At 43.8% G+C, this 20,029-nt stretch overlaps 1 protein-coding gene across 1 annotated transcript in view; it reads left to right on the top strand.

Annotated features, from left to right (window-relative positions):
• Positions 1-20,029, top strand: part of SPECC1 (sperm antigen with calponin homology and coiled-coil domains 1) — a 198,095-nt gene that overhangs the window by 750 nt on the left and 177,316 nt on the right. The window lies entirely within an intron of this gene.

Below are 20,029 nucleotides of genomic sequence, written 5' to 3'. Positions count from 1 at the left end.
CCCAGGCCCTGCCATTGCCCGTGTGGGGCTGTTGGCCTTGGGCCTGGTGAAAGTCCAGGTGTCTCCCCGAAATCAGTGGATGCCATAGGGTGGCCCTCCTGCTTAACCCTTAAGGAAAGGCCCAGGCCCTGCCATTCCCCGTGTGGGGCTGTTGGCCTCGGGCCTGAAGAAACTCCAGGTGTTTTGCCGAAATCAGTCAATATTGGCCCAGCACCCAGGAAGAGTTTGGCATCCGCCCTGCAGGCGTGAAATGCAGCCCGTCGAGGGGCAGTTTGGCTAAGCGATGTAGTATTTCATAGCAGACTTAGCGCCAACGCGATCCCTCCGGCTTTTCGGCAGATTTCACTTCATAGCCCTCGGGCAGATGGTTTCATGCCAGTGGTTTTGGAGAGAACTCCAATGGACACTTTTTCTCCCCCATCTATTGATGGGAACTGCCTTTTCTACCAAATGAGGCAGAAAACCGAGCTTCTATTTCTTAGGATTTTTGCACGTGTGGGTAAGTCAGAGCCCCGAACTGCTTATGTAATAGGTAGTGGATGTTTTCTTGAAATTACAGAATTGTGTATCCATCGTTGCCCCCTACTGGATTGACTGTGTGGGTCCGGTTTAAATCCTTATCTGAAAACTGCAGTAGCTAAAGAAGCCGGAGATAAGGTTATAAACTGAGCTGACATAGCCGCACTCAAACTGAAAAATTTGTCCCAACTGTTTTTGCTCCTACCAGACTTTTACCGAAGCGAATATCGGGTGGCCGTTTCAAAAAAAACAAAAACACCATGCAATTTAGATATATACTTGAGAGAGTAAAGGGAGAGGAAAATGTGAATTTGCCTGGATTTGCCCAGGGACAGGATTTTATTCCTAGAATGAGAGTAGGTGAGGGATAAGATGGGGCCATCTTTGAGCTGGAGCCTATTCCTGCAGATTTGTCTCAAAGGAAGGTAAATTCACTTAAGCCCTACGGAGTCTTCTGGCCATAAAAGACAGCAAACGGGGCCAGCCCCTAGCCCGGAAATTGTGGTTTCTCGGGGTACAGAGTGGGTCACGTGGCTGCAGTGAGGATGACTTTATCTTAAAGGAGATATTCCTCGAGGACAACTGCGTTCTACTTGTTTGTTTGGGTTGTACTTGTTATGGTTTCAATTCCCCGAGTTTTAGCAAAATGTTATGAGACCCCTCACAACCCATAATTTGGATAACGTGAGTGCCGTCCTTAATAACAGCTTATGGAACAGGTGGAGGCACAGTCTCTGTACTGTTGCTCAAAAGGATTTGGAGCTTTGGTGATTTTTTGTGGCCACAGGCAATGCTTGCTCCCTCTGCTAGCCATCTTGCTTTCGATGCTGTTGGCTACATGGGGGCTGTGTGACTAAACGAGGATGGCTCGGTGCAAAGTATATCTTCTCTTTTGGAAAGCACGTGTTTTTCCTAGGATGGGGATAATATTCCTTCAGCCTCTTTCCCCAGTGATTCTATGGGTCACCTAGATACCGATCGAAAGAGCTCAATGCTGGGAGTCAGGAGACCTGTGTCCTCCAGGTACCGGCCTCGAGACCTTGGGCAGGTTGCATAGCTTCTCTGCATCAGTTTCCTCACCTGTAAAATGGGGATTAAATAGTTGTTATCCCTTCCTCTTAGACTGTGAGCCTTCTGGGAGCGGGGACTGGGTACAATCTGATTATCCCAAATCTACCCCAGCACTTAGCACAGTGCTTAATGCAGAATAAGTGCTTAACAAATTCTATTACTGTTATTACTACTTCTAATAGTATTACTTCTAATAAGAGATAGGATGGATTGGTTCCTTTGTTGCCGAGTGCCATTTTTAGACCACATCTCTCAACATTTTCCCTGTAAAAGCATTCAGTTTGCAGCGCCCCACCCAATTCTACATCTTGAGGAAGCACCATTTCATGGTCAGGCCCTCTGCAGCCATTGAACGCTTACGGAACTTCTCGGGCTGATGTGAATTTGTCTGTTTTAAGACAACATGCAAGAAGGCGACTTCGGCCCAGATTTTCCCAACTTTCTCCCCCCGCCCAACCTCTCTTAGCCAGTCTCCGCCACTCCCACTCAAGGAGCCAATATCAGCCCTTCCATCTTCAACACCGCTCTTCTAACTGGATCCAAGCGACTCCATGTTTGCTTCTAGCCACTCTGGAGCCACTCCGGAGGCCAGCACTGCAGCACAAGTAAAGGCGTTTCTGCTCAGACTTCTCCTCCCCTTCCCACTCTTACTGGGACAGTGCCGTAAGAGGTTTGGAGCCAGTCTGGCCCTGCCTGTCTCCCACGTCCCAAACCCTAAGCTACAGCCTACATGAGTGGCTAAGCCGGGATCGATCTTTTGGCCCAAGAGACCGTAGTGCCATTCAAAAGCGCTCTTGGTGTCTGACCTCCCCTGTTTCGGGCAATGCTCAACAACCAACCCGGTAGACGTAGGGGCTAGAAAATTTCCCCTTCTATACTTCTTTGGGATCAGAGTAGAAGAGACATTCTTTCAATGGCACTAACACATAAGGGTGGAATTTCTCCATCAGAAATATCTTTGTTGACGAAAGAACCCTCTTACCTGCCTTTCTCGGCCCTCTTTCCCTTTAAACGTACGAATTGTTCTCATGTGACCGGAGGGTATTTTAAATCAATTAAACATAACTAGAGAGGAGATAGGAATCTACATTTAAAATATTGATGTGAGCTGAATCTAATAGTGAACCAATGTAATTGCATCTCAAATTGAATTCAGATATTGATATATTTCTTTGATTAGGGCTCTAGTAGTGGAGCTCTAATAGAGAACTTTAAAAAACCGTGACTCACGTGGCCAACTTGTTTAAAAGATGTCAAATTCTGCTTCCCATTTATTGCCAAACCTACTACCTAAAGTGACACCCAAAGTGAGACAAGTAACAGGGGTTAGAATCCAGTTGCATTATTGCCACCTACATCGTGCATTCCCAGCCAAAACATGAATCAATTAATAGCACTCATCGAGTTCCGTCTGTGTGCAGAGCACTGTGCTAAGCACTTGAACTGTCTCCTAGTGATCCAAAAGAGTTAATACTTTTTGTCAATGCTATTTCTTGAGTGCTTAATGTGTGCAGACCACTATACTAAGTGCTTGAAGAGATACATTTCAGTTCAGCTCGGATAGCTGCTATGCATATTCTGGGCCCTTATGGCTTTATAGCAATTCTACAAAAGCCGTATCTTCAGAGCTCTTATAACAACTGTGTTGTAATCTGAATTGAATGTATAATGATATGATGGATTCTCCTGTCAAAAACGATCAGATTGGATTTGGTAAACTTCAAGGTCACTCCCTTGTAAAGTAAAGTATGATTGCTTTTACTTTATCTCTGAGGGCAATCTCTTTTACTGCCTTCAGTTTTAGAGAGAGTTTGACTGCATTGAAGACTGGACTGTCATAATATAGTATCTGGGTCGGTCCCCTGCACGATATTAAATTTGAATCGTGGATATAAAACTGTTGACTGAAAATTCCATTAAGTTCTACCTCCATGTCTAGGACTTTCCCAGTGAAAATCTTTGCTCATATGGTAGGGAATCCCTGGAACACCTTGACATATTTCCGTTTCCATCAGGTTTACTTTCAGCTTGTAGCACTTGGCTCTATCGCAAAGCTGTTTACAATCTTCGGAGAGTTTTCCTGGGTGAGTTTCTGGAATGCAGCCATCCACGTATAGCAGCTAATCAATCAGTTCATCTAAGGTATTTATTGAACACCTCCCAAGTTCTAAACACTTTAAGTGCTTGGGGATGTACAACAGAGGCAAGATATGTTCCCAGCTGTCAGGGAGCTTACACTCTACTGGAGGAGATAAAATACTTGTTATAGACATATAGGGGGAGCAGAACGAATAAAGATGTAACAGTATGTAGCACAAATATGTTAGGATGAAATAACTGAGAAAACAATTGAATGTACATATAACTATAGACGTAGGTGTGCAGATTTTTAAAGATCGATTAATAATGGTATTTTCTTTTGCTTACCACGTCCCAAGCACTGTTCTAAGCCCTGCAGTAGAGACAAGGTAGTCAGGTTGAGCCACCTGGGGCTCACAGTCTTAATCCCCATTTTACAGATGAGGGAGCTGAGGCACAGAGAAGTTAAGTGATTTGTCCAAAGTCACACAGCTGACAAGTTGGTGGAGCTGGGCTTAGAACCCATGACCTCTGACTCCCAAGCCTGTGCTCTTTCCTCTAAGCCACGCTGCTTCTCTACCATTATTGTCTCTGATTGGAGATGATGTTTTTAGCCAGCTGATAGGGAAGAATTTCTTGGAGAATGGAAACATCTTCTAATAGCTGTGGCCAGGTCCCCTTCAACATTGCTATGTGAAATAAATTGCATAAATTAGTATAAGCGCATAGTATAGTGCTCTGCATGAAGTAAGCATTCAAATACCATTAATTGATTGGGCCTTGCCTGCACTCCTGCTTTCCTCATGAGCAGTAGGGACTGGATCAGACAGACAGGGCACTCCCAATGATTTGCCATAATCTTGTGAAGCAAGTAATCGATCAATGGTGGTTACTGAGCACTTTCTGTGTTTAGAGCCCTGTACATTAATGAACGGCTCAGAGCAACCAAGATTTACTGAGCAATTTCCAGAGTCCAGATCTACTGATGGAGTCAAAGGCTTTCGTAAAGTCAGTGTAGCAAGGCCTTTGTGGTGCTGTCAGCATTTTTCCTGAATCTGACATGCCACAAAGGTCAGGTCCGCTAGGCCAGGCTTCGATCTGAAATTTACACTGTGGTTCCAGGAGTGTGCAGTCACCTACGTTCTCCAGTAACCAGTCCAGAAGAACCTGGGGTCTTGTTTGCAATGGAGATTAGTAAAGGACAGAACAAAACCTTGTCCTCATAGATATTTTTATCTTTGTTCTAAATTGTAAATACTAGCAATAGCACTTTCTTCCAGTAGATAGAAAGGACAACTTTGTACTGTACAGAAAGACACTAGTAACAATTCATTAAGTTGTCTTCTCTATTTAAACTTCTTGATTTCTTATATATAGCAGAGAGTCTCCCCAAAAAGATTTTTCCTGCTTTCCATTTACCATTTTTAAAATTCCAGCTGTAGGTTGAGAAGCAGCGTGGCTCAGTGGAAAGAGCACGGGCTTTGGAGTCAGGGCTCATGAGTTCAAATCCCAGCTCTGCCACTTGTCGGCTGTGTGACTGTGGGCAAGTCACTTAACTTCTCTGTGCCTCAGTTCCCTCATCTGTAAAATGGGGATTAAGACTGTGAGCCCCACGTGGGACAGCCTGATTCCCCTATGTCCACCCCAGCGCTTAGAACAGTGCTCGGCACATAGTAAGCGCTTAACAAATACCAACATTATTATTATTATTAGGTTCTCCTTTAGTCCTCTTAGTGTGTGTCTATTAAAGTAATTCTTAGAGTTATTAGATGACATTCCTCGCAGTGGTCTATCTGTGTGTGCAGGTATGGATTAACAGAAGCACAGATGGACATAGATAAATTAAATTCACAAGTAACTGAAAACTCATTTTTGCAAATAGTTTAAATTTACTTCCACCTGAGATATATGACTAGAGCAGCTAAAGAGTAGGAAATTGACTGATGAAAGTTTCACTCTTTGCCTTATCCCTACCCATCTATTGTTGGAAGTCTTATTCAGTAGGAAAATAGCCTAAAGATGGGAAGAGCACAGGATTTCAATAATGAGTTCCTGAATAATGAATCAGAGAGTGGGAGGCTCTGAAACCCAGGGTCCCAACTTTCCAAATGTACTAACCCATCCCTTACCAGTCTACTCTGAAAGTTCCTTGGCTTACTGAGTCAATTTAGCGGTCATTGGTACGGTTAACTGTACTATATTTTTCTCTTCCAAGCACTTCAGTACGGTGCTCTGCACACAGTTTTAATCAACCAAATATTATTGGTTGATTAAAAGGTTAAATGGTAGGCGGGGATTAAGAAGTTCAGAAAATCAAGCATACTACTTGTCCAATATGATTTGAAGCTGGGGTTTATTTAGCCATGTATTTCTTGCAGCACCTTCTCCCGAATCCTTCCCTGAATTCCGAGGTTTCCATCGGAGAATATTTACCTCGGTCACTTCTTTCCTCCACATTTCCGGGCAGCACTCGGGCCCAAGATCTGGTTACTTCTTGGCTGCATTACTGCATCAGTCTCCTTACTGGTTTCCCTGCTCTGTCAGTCTCTCCCCTCTTCAGTCTATCCAATGCTTCATTGCCCGGATCATCTCCTCCAGCCACCATTCTGAACACATCCCTCCTGTCCTCAAAACCACCGTTGGCTACACACTTCTGTCATTGAAAAACAACATTTGTCCTGACTATTGGCTCCAAAGCTGTCCTTTAGCTAGCTCCTTCCTTCCTTTCACTCTTTTCTTACATGTGCCCTAGTTCTCCCTCTTTGCACGGCCCAAGCCACCCTCATAGCTGTACCTCACTGTAGACCCTCTTACCCTTTTCATCTACCCATCCATGCGGGAATTGTCTCCCCATTCAAACCCACCAAACCAAGTCCCTCCCCTTTTTCAAAGTGCTCTTTAAAAACAACAAACATCTCCTCTTGGAGACATTCCCGACTAGCCATGCACAGGTCATCCCCTTAGTCATCTGTAGAACTTTCATGTGTATTGATTCATTTGTTCCCACATATTCCTTTTTTTTTTTTTTGGCTTTTACCAGTTGAATCTATGTTTTCTCTTGCATTCTCTTTCATTGCTCCTCGAGAGCAGAGGCCATGTCTTTTATTCTTATTGTATATTCCCAAGTGTTTAGTCCAGTGCTCTGCATGCAGTGAGTTCTCAATTAGATGCTAATGAGGCAGGGAGGAGAAATGCTCACTGAAGCACCAAAACGTGACCTGCGTCTTTGCTGTCTCTTGTTCTTTCTTTTCCTCACCTAATTTAGTGGTAGAAGGGGCAAATGTTCACAGCAGAGGCAAGGCAATCTCAAATCTACTACTGAGAGAGAATGGAAGGTGACAGGAAGACCCAAGTCATTGAGATAGCTGTGACTTGCCTGCCTTTCTCAAGAAGGATATTCCACAGGAGTGGTTTCCAGTGATTTTAGAGCATCCTAGGCCCTGTTGCTGTTTGTTTACATATAACTGGCTCTGGGTCAGGTCATTCATGTCTTAAACTACCTCTGAAACTCCCTGGTGCTCCTAATGCAGTTCCCGGCACACAGTAGAGGCTCAATTAAGCTGATTGACTGACTGACTTTCTATGTTTATAATGTGATTTTGCTCTTTCCACAATATGCCCGCCTAAGAGGTACATCGTATTCTTGAAATAGAGAGGGGTTGTCTCTAGATGAAAGTTTCTTTTCCACTATACCACGCCATCTGTCATGTCTTTGTTTCAGATGTCTTTAGCTTCCAGTTGACTCACTCTGCCGTGCTCCATTAAGTATTCACACCATTCTCGGTGTTCAAATGAGTAAGATGAGTGATGCTCAAACCCAGATACCTAATTATTAGGTGGCAGGTCCATTTGTAATTGGCAAACTTCATGTGAAAAATAATTAATGTTTGAGAAAGGAGGGAAACAAGTTACACGAGTCAGCCCCCTTCCACTGATCTTTTCACAAGCTAGTAGTAAATTATGGCTACTTAGTCTAGATCTGGTTTTCATTGGATATAACACAGGTGAGACTACGATGGTCTAAGAGAGGGCCCCCTTGCTAGGTATCCAGTGTATTTCAGGACTTAATGATAAATGATCATGGTATGTATTAAGCACTTATTATGTGCCAAGCACTGTTCTAAGCGCTGGGATAGATACAGGGTAATCAGGTTGTCCCACGTGGGGCTCACAATCTTAATCCCCATTTTACACATGAGGTAGCTGAGGCACAGAGAAGTTAAACAGCTTGCCCAGGGTCACAAACAGACAAGTGGCAGAGTCGGGATTAGAACCCATGACCTCTGACTCCCAAGTCCGGGCTCTTTCCACTAAGCCACGCTGCTTCTCAAGGCTTGAGACTTCAATCCCCATTGTTCATGTTTTTTGCCTTCCCATTCTCTTCTCCCTCGTTTCCTCTCCTTCTTTCTCCCTCACAGTGCCTAGATCTTCAGTCTGCACTTTCTGGTTATCTGTTTACCCACCCCCTGAATGGTATATGGTGAATATTAGAACTTTTGGGCATTTGAGGGAATGTGGAAGAAGACAGAGGAAGGGGGTGAGGGTGCTTGTATAGGAGTTTAACGGTGCTTCTGAAGTTTAGCAACTTTGATAAATATCTAGAAGGGGTTGGGAAAAGAGGCCTGACAAGATTTCCTCAGGTGAACAGGCACCTGGTAAGATGTATTGGCAAAGTGTATTTTTATTGTCTGCTCATAAAATGGCCACGAAAATAGGTGCGAGACGCCTCCAGTGGGAAACGAGGTTCAAGAAACAGCTGTGCAGATGGGTTGGATTCAGAGGTTCAGGAGCCATTAAGGCAGTCAACTATATAGGGTCAGAACCATGTCACACTGACCATTGGGAGAATGTGTAGAGTAAAGGTATCCTGTGCTCTTCAACCTGGAGAAGAAGTAATAAAAATCAGAGGGCAGGAAAGGGAAGAGAAACTATTGAATTTCTTTGTGTTTAATGCTTTGAAATACGTTTCCGGAAAATGTCACATCTTATATGTAAAAGCATCTTGCATAAATGCCTCCATTTTTTTTTAAGTCGAAATCAAGGTTAAAATAAGGGATGGCTACCCAAAGAGTAGAAGATAGCGAATAGGGAGAAGGCACCTCGGCAAAAGTATTGGCGGATGATATTTTTTTCAAATCTGTTTGGCAGGCTGGGATGATGTGAATGGGACTATGATTAGCATGTTTATAAAATCTTGGTGCAACTCTGAACTGGATGTCCAAATGACAGAAGCTAATCGTAAATGGTTTATGAAAGTATGCTTTGCAAGCGTAATACAATACACCTCGCACACTCAGTTCTTTTCAAACCAACCTACTCACTGTGCGTCGTGCTGGTCTGTTCCACCACCGACCTCTTACTCCCACCCTCCCTTCTGCTGAAACACCCTCCCCCTTCACATCCGGCAGGCCACTGCTCTCCGCATCTACAGAGCCCTTCTGAAATCCCATCTCTTCAAGGAGGCCCTCTCTGATCAATTTCTCCTGTGCCCACTCTACTTCCCCCTGCTGTCCACCACTTCAACACTTCCGCTTAGCGTAAGCATTTAAAATGACATGGAGCATGCACATGGAGACGTTTGAGTGTCCGCGTGTGCACGTGCACGCGGGCAGCGGTGTTGTTGCTTGTGACAAACGTCCTCCTTGTGGGTTGGAGAAATTGAAATATAAAAGAGAAGGAAAGGATAGAACACTTAGATGACAGCATCTCTGATTTCTTCTCCCATTAACATTGTAAACTCCTTGAGGGAAGGGATCGTGTGTCTCAATTCTTTTGTACTCTCCCAGATACTTAGTACAGTGCCCTGCTTACAAAACATACTATTCGTTGATTTGATTTTCCAGATTGCTGCAATCATTCCTTTTTTACTCTGGCATCATATCCCTTCCCAATGTAGTTTTGATAAGCTTTACTGCATTGTTATTGGTTTGTTTCTATCCAAGATTATTAGCTATTCAAAGATGCACTAAGCCCCCTGTATGCATTATGAGTGGGAATCGCAAGAATACAGAAAACTGAAATGTTAAAATTCTAAGCGTATGGTATCGTCCTTGAGCCCAACTCTTCTCCTGCCATTTTGCTGAGAAAGCCAGAAATGGAGGGGAAATGAATGGGAGTAGACGAGGTTGGGGAATTAAGAAAGTCGAGGGATCTTCTTACCCCATAATTCTCTTCCTACGCAGATATCCCTTTCATCTCCCTTCTGTTCAGGCATTCAGTTTTGATGAGTTTCAGCTGAATACCTATCTCAAGGGACCCGCTCACTTCTTAAAGATGTTTAAATATATCTGCATGAATGAAGGCCTAATTTTGCCTTTATTTTGTCTAATTCTGGGAGACTCATTGGAGATTGATTCCTTTGGGCAAGAAATCTGATCAGGAGGCATCCCGCCTAAATCACTTCCAAGTCCTTTAGTAATATTTTAGTGTCTTGGAACATTGAACCCATCCAATTTGATCAATCAATGAATGGTATTTATTGAGCATTTATTGTGTGCAGGGCACTTGTACCAAGCGCTTAGGAGAGTACCAGTAGATTTGGCAGACACGTTCCCTGCCCACAGTGAGTCTACAGTCTAGAGTTAAGTCGAATTCCTGCCTTTCTGTGGATAAAAGTGTAGATTTCTTGCCCAAAGGAATCCATCATTAAACCTGTGCTCAGTGCTACGTGACTATTCCAGTCACTAATATTCTCTGGGTTCCCTTTTCTTTATCTGGGAGAGGAGTGTAGAATACTTACTAATGTCATAGAAGTGTATAAAGGGATAATAAGAGAATGCTTATAAAGAGCTTTGAAATCATTGGATGAAAGGTGCTATATAAGTACAAAGTCTGATTATTAGCAGTAACTAACTACAAAGGAAGCTTGGCTTCGGGGTCTGGCTACATTTTAAGGGAATGGGAAGTGAATTCCATGTAATACCAACCTCATATAGAAAGGAGAGTGTAATAATGAAACTCAGCTGCGGGTCCAGAGAATGTGCACCCTTTGAAGGCAATAGCTCTGTAACACCGTTCAATATGAATGAGCAAAGCACATGATAAAGATTTCCCTGAAATGCACATTGCTGCGTGGTTTTAAAAAAAATAGCATGAATACCAAATAAGGGAACCAAACCAAGAGCAATAGAGAAGAAAATTCAAAGCAGAATATTAGCTGTGACATGTTGTAACTATCAAATAAAAAGACTTTTCACCACTGCAAGGAAAGCAGCTGGATTCCCTTTCTCTTGGCAGAGCTGGAGATGTGTGAAATTTACATACCCAAACATTAAACATATGTCATGGCCCAGCTCCACTCCTGATTGGTGTAGCGCTGTCTTTTGGAGAGCCCGTTTTTATAAAAACCTCATCATGTCCCAGGTTGGAGTTTAAACTCCTTTTCCGTAACGATCAAAGCCTACTACTGAACCAGATTTCCTGAAGGTGGAGTCTGAAGAAGATGAAGAGCTCTTGCCAAAGCAGAAGTTTTAGATCTTAGTTGATCTGGCAGAAAATGAAAAGGGTTGCGTTAAACCCAATCAGTCAATGAATGGTATTTACTGAGCACTTACTGTGTGCAGAGCAATGTTCCAAGCGCTTGGGAGACTATGATATAATGGAATTGGTAGACACGTTCCTTATCCTCAACGAGCTTACTGTGCAGAGCGGAAAGATGCCGTGGCACTTGCCCCATCAGTTTTGTTAACTGTTTCCCAAAAAAGGATGGAGAAGAATGAACCCAGGACTCTGCCCAGAGAGATGATTGTTTTTCAGAATAGAACTTCAGCCCCCGCTACCATCGCTTTCTTTATCAGTAGCAAGTTAATCCTTAAATCAGTATGTTTGTAGGCAAACTCGTCAACTCTTTGCCAGATTATATTTTTGTTATTTCCTCCCTTAATTCCATATAAAAACTGCCATGGATGATTTTCATTCCACAAGAAATATGACCAGGTAACTTCGTTTTAACGGCTCTACAAACTTTATAGAGTATAAAGTTGGGTTTCTTCATAGATTGGTTGTATTTTTTTAAATATCTGTTTGGCTTCCCCTGGACTTTTAAAATAATAATAATTATGATAGTAATTATGGTATTTGTTACTATGTGCCAGGCACTATACTAAGCACTGGGGTGGATACAAGCAAATCAGACATATTCTGTGTCCCGCATAAGGCTCACAGTCTTATTCCCCATTTTACAGGTGAGGTAACTGAAGCACAGAGAAGTGAAGTGACTTGCCTAAGGTCACAGAGCAGACATGCGGCGGAGTTGAGATTAGAACCCATGACTTTCTGACTCTCAGGCCCATGCTCTATCCACTACGGCATGGTTTTTTTTGGTCAGACATTATTTGATTGGGCACTCTTCGTCCCAGTACATCAGGGATTATCCTTCTGTTAGGGTAGCTATACCAGCATTTACTGAACATTCACAGGGTACAAAGTGCTGTAATTAATTCTGGAAGAGTGTGTGGCAATTAGTTCAGATCAAGGGTTAGCAACCTAAAATGGGGAAAGGGAGCAAATGGGAAAAATAGGTAAAAATTAATCCAATGAAGCGGCACGGCCTAGGGGAAAGAGCACGGACCTGGGAGTCAGAGGACCCGCGTTCTAATCCCAGCTCTGCTACTTCTCTGCCGTGTGACCTTGGGCAAGTCACTTAAATAATAATAATAATGTTGGTATTTGTTAAGCGTCTTGGAGTAGATACAAGGTAATCAGGTTGTTCCACTTGAGGCTCACAGCCTTAATCCCCATTTTACAGATGAGGTAACTGAGGCACCGAGAAGTTAAGTGACTTGCCCACAGTCACACAGCTGACAAGTGGCAGATCCGGGATCCGAACCCATGACCTCTGACTCCCGAGCCCGGGCTCTTTCCACTGAGCCACGCTGCTTCTCAACTTCTCTGTGCCTCAGTTACCTCATTTGTAAAATGGGGATTAAATCCTCCTCCCTCACATTTAGACTGTGAGTCCCATGTGAGACAGGGGTGGAGTCCAACCTGAATAGCATGTATCTACCCCAGTGCTTAGTACAGTGCTTGTTACAGAGTAAGCATTTAGTCAGTACCCCAAAAAAAATTCCAAAGCAGAAATTACCCCAGTTAAGAGTAGTAGTTCAATCCATCTCCTCATCTGTCCTGTCTGAGTTGCCATAATGTCCCCCTCGCCAACAGTCCAAATGTTGTCCCAAGTGAGACTTGGCCCCCGACGGGAGTGTGCTGGTGGCCGGGGCAAATTTCGGGACGCTAATGGTGGGAGAGCTTTGGTTTGCTTGGTGCTGGGCTTCAGCCTGCCCACCATGGCCTACTGGCTAGAGCATGGGCCTGGGAGTCAGAAGGATGTGGGTTCTAATCCCGGCTCCACCACTTGTTTGCTGTGTGACCTTAGGCAATTCACGTCACTTCTCTGTGCCCCAGTTACCTCATATGTAAAAGGGGAGTAAGACTCTGAGCCCCATATGAGACAGGGACTGTGTCCCACCTCAGTTGCTTGTATCCAACCCAGTGCCTGGCACATACTAAGTGCTTAACAAATACAACTATTATTATTACAGGGTGGATGGAGCGTGGCTCCTGAAAAGCTGGGGGGGGCTTTTCACTCTGGTCCTCAGAGCCCCGTGGAGCCCTGTGAAGGGGGGAGATGTGGGTCTCTGGATCCTGGCCACCCAGCCCGAGAGTTGCGGGATTTCAGATGAGTGATTCTGGAGGTTACCAAAAACGTTTGGTCTAAATGACCCCCTCTTTGGTCAGAGTGAGCGTGCTATCCTGCAGGAAGCAACTAATGACCAAGAAACTCTAGCTACCCAGCTCTCCTAATCGGAGAATGCTATATTTAGAGGATGAGACAATCCCTTCTGGTCAAAGGAACAAATTAGCCTTTACTGAGGGCCTGAGGTCACCGGTAGACCAAAAGGCAACACCCGGGGAAGTTCAGTCTCGCTAATCGACCCAGACATGTAAAAAGCTTGCCAACAGGGAAGCCTGGCTCTTCCAATCTCCCCTTCAAAGCACTCATGTTGCCAGAATATTCAGGTTGGTTTTTACTTCATAGGGCTTTGCAAGTCACGCAGGAGCTTTGGAAACACTTCATAAATTAAAATCATTGCCATTTAAAAACCTTCACTAACTCCGGTAGTTAAATACCAGTAGAAGATTTCAGCAGAATGTACTTAGAAAGAAGTGGAATAGAGGTGAAGCCAGGAATGTAGACCCTAAGCTCTAGACTCTAAGCTTGTTGTAGGTGGGGAGAGTGTCTACCAACTCTGTTGTGTTGTAGTCTCTCAAGTGCTTAGTACAGTGCTCTACACACAAAAAGTGCTCAGTAAATAGTTTTGATTGACTGAATGGCAATAAGCCTCATTAGTTATATTTTTGGAGGGCTACTGGGGCCGAGCAGTCCCTTCCCCATCTGTTAGGGTTTAACATTTTGGTGAAGTCAGATATACCAAGAAGAAAAGTATTTAATTTAGACTTGATTAAGACACACAGAGTAGAATTAAAATCTAATGACACCCTTGAAACCGTATTCTCATTTCTTAGAATATATAGTTTCTTAAAAAAAAAATTTCTGGTTAATCTTTTTGGAGCACCCTTGTAATTGTTTGTGGGTGGGAAATGAACTCTCTAGAACTGGGTTGGCATTTAAAAAATGACATTTTAGTGCTTTTATATCTGATTCAGTAAATGCTTATTAAAAAAATAAATCTTTTAATCATTTGTAGAATTTCATGACCAGGAGATGGATCTTTTAGACTGTGAGCCTGTTGTTGGGCAGGGATTGTCTCTATCTGTTGCCGAATTGTACATTCCAAGCACTTAGTACAGTGCTGTGCACACAATAAGTGCTCAATAAATACGATTGAATGAATACTTTTAGAGCTACTCAGAGTACGCTTTTAGACCCAAAGTATTTTTCCACCTAAATGTACTTGAAATTACAGGGCTTGAGAATTGCTTTTGACAAAAATTTAAATTTTAGTTTACCCTTTTTTATTTGTTTCAACATCAAAGAGGGATAGGATTAAGAGAGGGGCACTTTTAAAACAGCTATGAACACCCATGGTCACCATGGAAACCGTTGAACTGGGGACTATTGCTGACGGAAAGTTTATCATAGTTCACCGTTTGCCACCTTGTTGAGGGGGTCACATTTTGTCCAGGTCAGAAATATCAAGAAGAAAAATATTTCATTTTAGGCTTGATTAAAACACATTTGGCAGAAAATGTGACTGTGGCCTTAGAGCTGTATTTTCTTTTCACAAAATATGTAGTCCACATCCATCAGCAATATAGCTTGTTTTGTGTGCTGCTCCCCCCACGTCCTCATCCGCCCAAGCTTTCTCCACCCCAGCTGAAAAGAGTATTTTAGAGGTGATGAGGCCAGATGGTGCAAAACGAGCTGGGGTGAAACAGCCATCGAAAGTCAAATAACCCAAACTTTGAGGGATTGAGGGATTTTTGAGTTTCTGAGTCCTGAAAGCATTAGATAAGCTGTTTGCGTCAGTGCTGCATTGCAGTCTCTTGTCATGTGGTCCTGCACTGACAAGGCGAGGGAGAATTAGTATTGAAGTTTTGCCCTGTAATTCGATTGCAAACAGTAGCCACCCTAAAGGGCACTCCCCCTCAGCCTTTCTGGGAGACCACAGACAATACCAGTGTGTGTGTTTGATGTGGAATATACTGGGCAGGAATGTGAGGCTAAAATCAGAAACCGCTTGACCATCTCCTGGGGTCACTGGTAACACTAGAAATCTGAAATAGCTTTATTCACCATTTTTAAGGAATCAAATGATCAAAAATATTTTACATTGGAAAATACATTGGGGTTAATTCATTCTTCTACTTACACATTTCACTCCTTGGATCCTTAAAAAAATAACCTTCAATTGCCTTCTCCAGTCCAGGGTCCGCAACTGTTTTATGTAGACGAGCCCCAAAAAAGAAACTTTGGAGCACTTGGTGCCCAAAGAGCCAATCAAGCAGGTGAAGTATGCAACTTCTTTGTGGTGATGGAATTATTAAATAATAATTTAAAGTTATTTTATTGCTGTTTTCTAAAACAACGGAGAGAAGGGGGAAGAACAAAGAGGAGAAAGGTGAGAGGAGAGAAGGAAAGACATAAGAGGCAAAGGAGAAACAGCAACTTATTCCTGTCCACTTCATTTGGGAAGGGGGAAGTGTGGATGACAGAGCAGGAAAGCATCATGACTGTTAACGTTGTTCCCGACTCACTCTTGCTGTCTTCCTCCTCCTCCTCTTCTTCCAGTTTCTCCTCCTCTCCCTTCCCCTGTACCACTGAATTGGCCCGTGTTGGAGGGTGAACCTTCCTTCTCTCCAGTGCCCATGGAGACCATGTATGCCCTGTGCACGAGTCGCCCGGCGTGGAAGCGGTACCCGCCCCCTACCCCAGTGCTTCCCTGTTCAGTGTGCAGCCCACCCCAGGTCGCTATCAGCTCTTTTGACACTTGGCACAAAGACTGCTCTTGCCCTCTGCCCTGGTGCCCACGGGGCTGAGCAGTCCCTTTCCTGCCCAGCTTGGCTGCTCTGCTGGGACGGGAGTCATAAGGGGATAGTTTGCCATCAGGAAAGGGGACAGGTCGTCCCTGTGGATGGTGGGCAGGGAAGGGCGGCGAGAGCAGCTCCACCTCAGTCTGACATCTGGAACACCACTGGACCCTGAGCTGGGTGCGGCTGCATCCTGTCAGCAGAAGGCAAGTGTTGGGAGCCACGATTTTGGTTCCCCTTTAGCCCCTTTTTGGCTCAAACGAATGGGGTGTGTCAATTACTTCCTGCCCCAGACGTAATGGGGTGAAACCGAGTTGTTGCCTATGCTTGAGAGCTGCCTTTGGTTCCAGGAAGAACCGGATACTGCTCTCAAGACATAAGATGCCAAGCCCTGCCGTAGGCTGGTCAGCTAAAGCTCACCCACTCTGTTCTCCCCTGCTCACTTTTGGCAACTTTCAGAAGGAGCATGGCCTGGGGAATAGCACATGGGCCTGGGACTCAGAAGGATCTGAATTCTAATCCCTACTCCTCCACTTGCCTGCTGTGTGACTTTGGACAAGTGACTTCACTTCTCTGGGCCTCAATTCCCTCATCTGTAAAATGGGGATAAAGACTGTGAGCCCCATGTGGGGACATGGACTGTGTCCAACCTGATTAGCTTGTATCTACTCCAGCACTTAGTACAGTGCTTGGCACATAGTAAATCCTTAACAAATACCATAAAAAAACTCCCAAACCTCTTGATCTCTGGGCCTGTCTGGATTTAGGAATTGATGACAGATGTGTTTCGCTGTCCTATCTTTCAGTTCTTCTCTGTCTTCCCTGATCTGTGTGTAGACATTTCTCAAACTCACCCTCAGTGTCGATTGGAGTGCCTTAATCCCTTTAGGCTAAACTTGAACCTTAAATATAAACATGCAGTAAAACAATGAATGGTTTGTCCATCTAAAACAGTTTGCATAATAGCAATAAAAGCGCCTAAATTCATTTAAATATTTTAGACAACACTCGTCACTTGCTTCACCCCAGCTCACATTCTTTACTCCTCCCAAGTTAAACCTTCTCACTGCACCTCACTGGTAACCTCCCCAGTTCTGACCTTTTGTTCACACTCTTCCCCCTCCTGGGAGGAAGTTCCAATTTGAAATCTGTTAAATCGTAGCTCTTCCCACCTTAAAAGCCCTCCTGAAAACTGAAACTGACTCCCTCCAAAGGGCATTTCCTGACAGATTTCCTCTTGCCAGGGCATGTCCCCTAAATAGCCACCATTTGTACCCTGAATATAACAATTTATGTACTTTATTTGTTTAGTTTTCTATATTTTGGTATTACTGGTTATAACCATGTTTCTCTTCACAACTATAAACTCCTTAAGAGCAGAGACAATGTAACTACTTTTATTGTAGTCTCTAAAGTGTCTAGATAAGTATGATTGATTGGATTGAATGTATAGTAAAATCTGGGTTCCTCGATTGCCAAATTATTGGTTTCTTAGATAATAAATCATTGCTCCAAAAAAAAATCCAGGAATTAAGAAAATGGAACGGTTTTGCAGAAGTTGCTTTTCGGGCACTGAACTTACCTATAATATTTTGAAATACGTCCAGAGAAAAATTGATAAAACAATATAACAGCAGTCAGTTTTGACCCCAGTAGTCAAATTCCACCACATGAATTCCATTGCAATTTGGCAAAGTAAATGCTTTTTACCTCTAAATGTATTGACAGGTCACTACTAAAAGCCATAACAATAACTATGTAATATTTTATTAACAACCTGAACCCGGCCTCTAAATCTTTGATTTTTTTCGTGTTCTTTCATAACATCAAACTTGGAGATTTGTCCACCATTGACTTTCAAGTTTTGTGGCTTTCATAGGCTCACAGAGTAGGAAGGGATTTGTAGTGCCTGGGATCCCACGGGGCCTGCAGTACCCAAAGGACCTGTCTCTGATCCCGGAAAGGAGAGCCCTTCCTGCAGTTCCCTCACCCACAACCGAACACTAGGGGATTCTGAGAGAAACACAAACCCTGCCTCTCTTGTCACATTATGTTAGCCAGGGAACTACCCCCTTCCCCGCCCTTTTGAAAGCGTGGGAAGCTTGTTTCAGGCCCCTCTTCCTGGGATCCTGGGTCAGGACCCCTTGTACCAAACACATTGGGCGATCCAGGCAGGCATCTAGTTCCGGAGGAACATAGTCACCGTTGCTGTCTCCATTTCTCCCTATCTCCTTCTTTTATCAGAGTTATCAGCTGTTGGAGGCTTTTGGGGAGTTTTCTGGCATCTCCTTTTCCTCTTCTTCTTGCAGTCTTTATCTTTGCTCCTCTGAGACTTTCTTCTAGTTGAGGGATGAGGGAAGCATTCATTTGGCTAAGAACAGTACTCAAAATATAAGCGGGAGAGGGTGGCTTGGAGCAGTATCATCTTCGGAGACATTTGCTCCCTCAGCAGCAGTTTCAGTGTCTGTACGCTTGAGATTTAGTTTTTCTGCCTTCTAGATTTTAGGCCCTTGCTGGTCCAGCAGGGATGGTATGTCAGCTGATGAGAAGCAATCACACAGAAGTACAAAGCTCTAAAGCAGCTGGCGGTGTGTATCCCTGATACTGTTCCCCCAAGGTAAAAATTCAGGCATTCGTTCTGAGAATACAAAGTGTTCCCATTCAGGAGGCAGAAGTCAGTTCTCTGACCATGCTGAATTTAGTATTGCTGAATTTAGAGACTCAAAAATAACAAGGCAGAGCAACCTGGTAAGATCTAGCTTTGTCTCCTCAAAGTTATGTCCTATATTAGCATGGATTTGTCTCTCAGGAATTTTAGTTTTAGGTATATTCTTGCCTTCTCATTTTTGTAATTGGCCTAGTTCCTTTTGCTGTTGGCCTCTTGGCATCCAGTCTTGGTTCCTGAAGACCGTCCCACAATGTAGTTCTTTTAGAAACCTCTTTCAGTTTGCATTGACCCGGAATGCATCTAAAGCACCAAACTTTGTGGTTCTTTTTTACCTTTTACAGTTTCACCGATTCCAACGTTTCACCCAGCCTATCTTTGGTACATGATTAGACATGTTCTTACTGGACGATAAACTGTATTCGTGATCCTTGACAATATATTCTACAGAAAAATATCTGGCAACTTTCTGAGACCCAGGAAACCACTTCCAGATTTTGGTTTGTCGTCTTTGGGCTGCCATTTCGAATATCCTGGTGTCCATCTCCCCATCGAGACTGTAACCTCATTGTGGGCGGGGAATGTGTTTGTTATATTGTTATATTGTACTCTCCCAAGAGTTTAGTACAGTACTTTGCATACAATAAGGGCACAGTAAATATGATCGACTGACTGGTGCTTGCCTACCATTCAATAATAGTAGCACTTATTGATCACCTAGTTGGTGCAGGGCACTAAATAAGGCAGTTGGGGAGAACAGAATTAGGAAGCTAGGTTGTGCAGTAGGATGTAGAGAAGGTTTTTTTTCTCCTTATAAGATAGGAGAGATATGAGCATGTTTGAAGACAGAGGGTGAGGAGACATCTGAGAGTGAGCAGTTGAATTTGGTGATCAGGGAGCGAAGGTGAAATGGGATGGGACAGGAAGCATAGGTTAGAGGGGGTAGATTTTGAAAGCTGGTGGAAGATCTCTTGAAAGATGGCTGAAAAGGATGGAAGTGTGTGTTTGGGGGTGGGAGAGAGGAAAAGGAGGGAGAGACTTTGGGGAGCTCAAACCTAGTAGTTCTTTCCGAGGGCCCTGCCCTGGAGCAAAAGCACTTTGCCACCGTTATCAATGCATAGGTTTGCCCTGGTACTCTGGCCATGTTCCAACTCCAGCCTGTCTAGTTTTGCAAAGAACAATATACAGTCGGTTCTGCCATAAAGT

This window comes from Ornithorhynchus anatinus, chromosome 17 (genome assembly GCF_004115215.2).
Source record: "Ornithorhynchus anatinus isolate Pmale09 chromosome 17, mOrnAna1.pri.v4, whole genome shotgun sequence".
NCBI classification, from domain to species: domain Eukaryota; kingdom Metazoa; phylum Chordata; class Mammalia; order Monotremata; family Ornithorhynchidae; genus Ornithorhynchus; species Ornithorhynchus anatinus.
The sequence above is the reverse complement of the archived record's forward strand: the minus strand, read 5'-3'. Positions and strand labels throughout refer to the sequence as shown.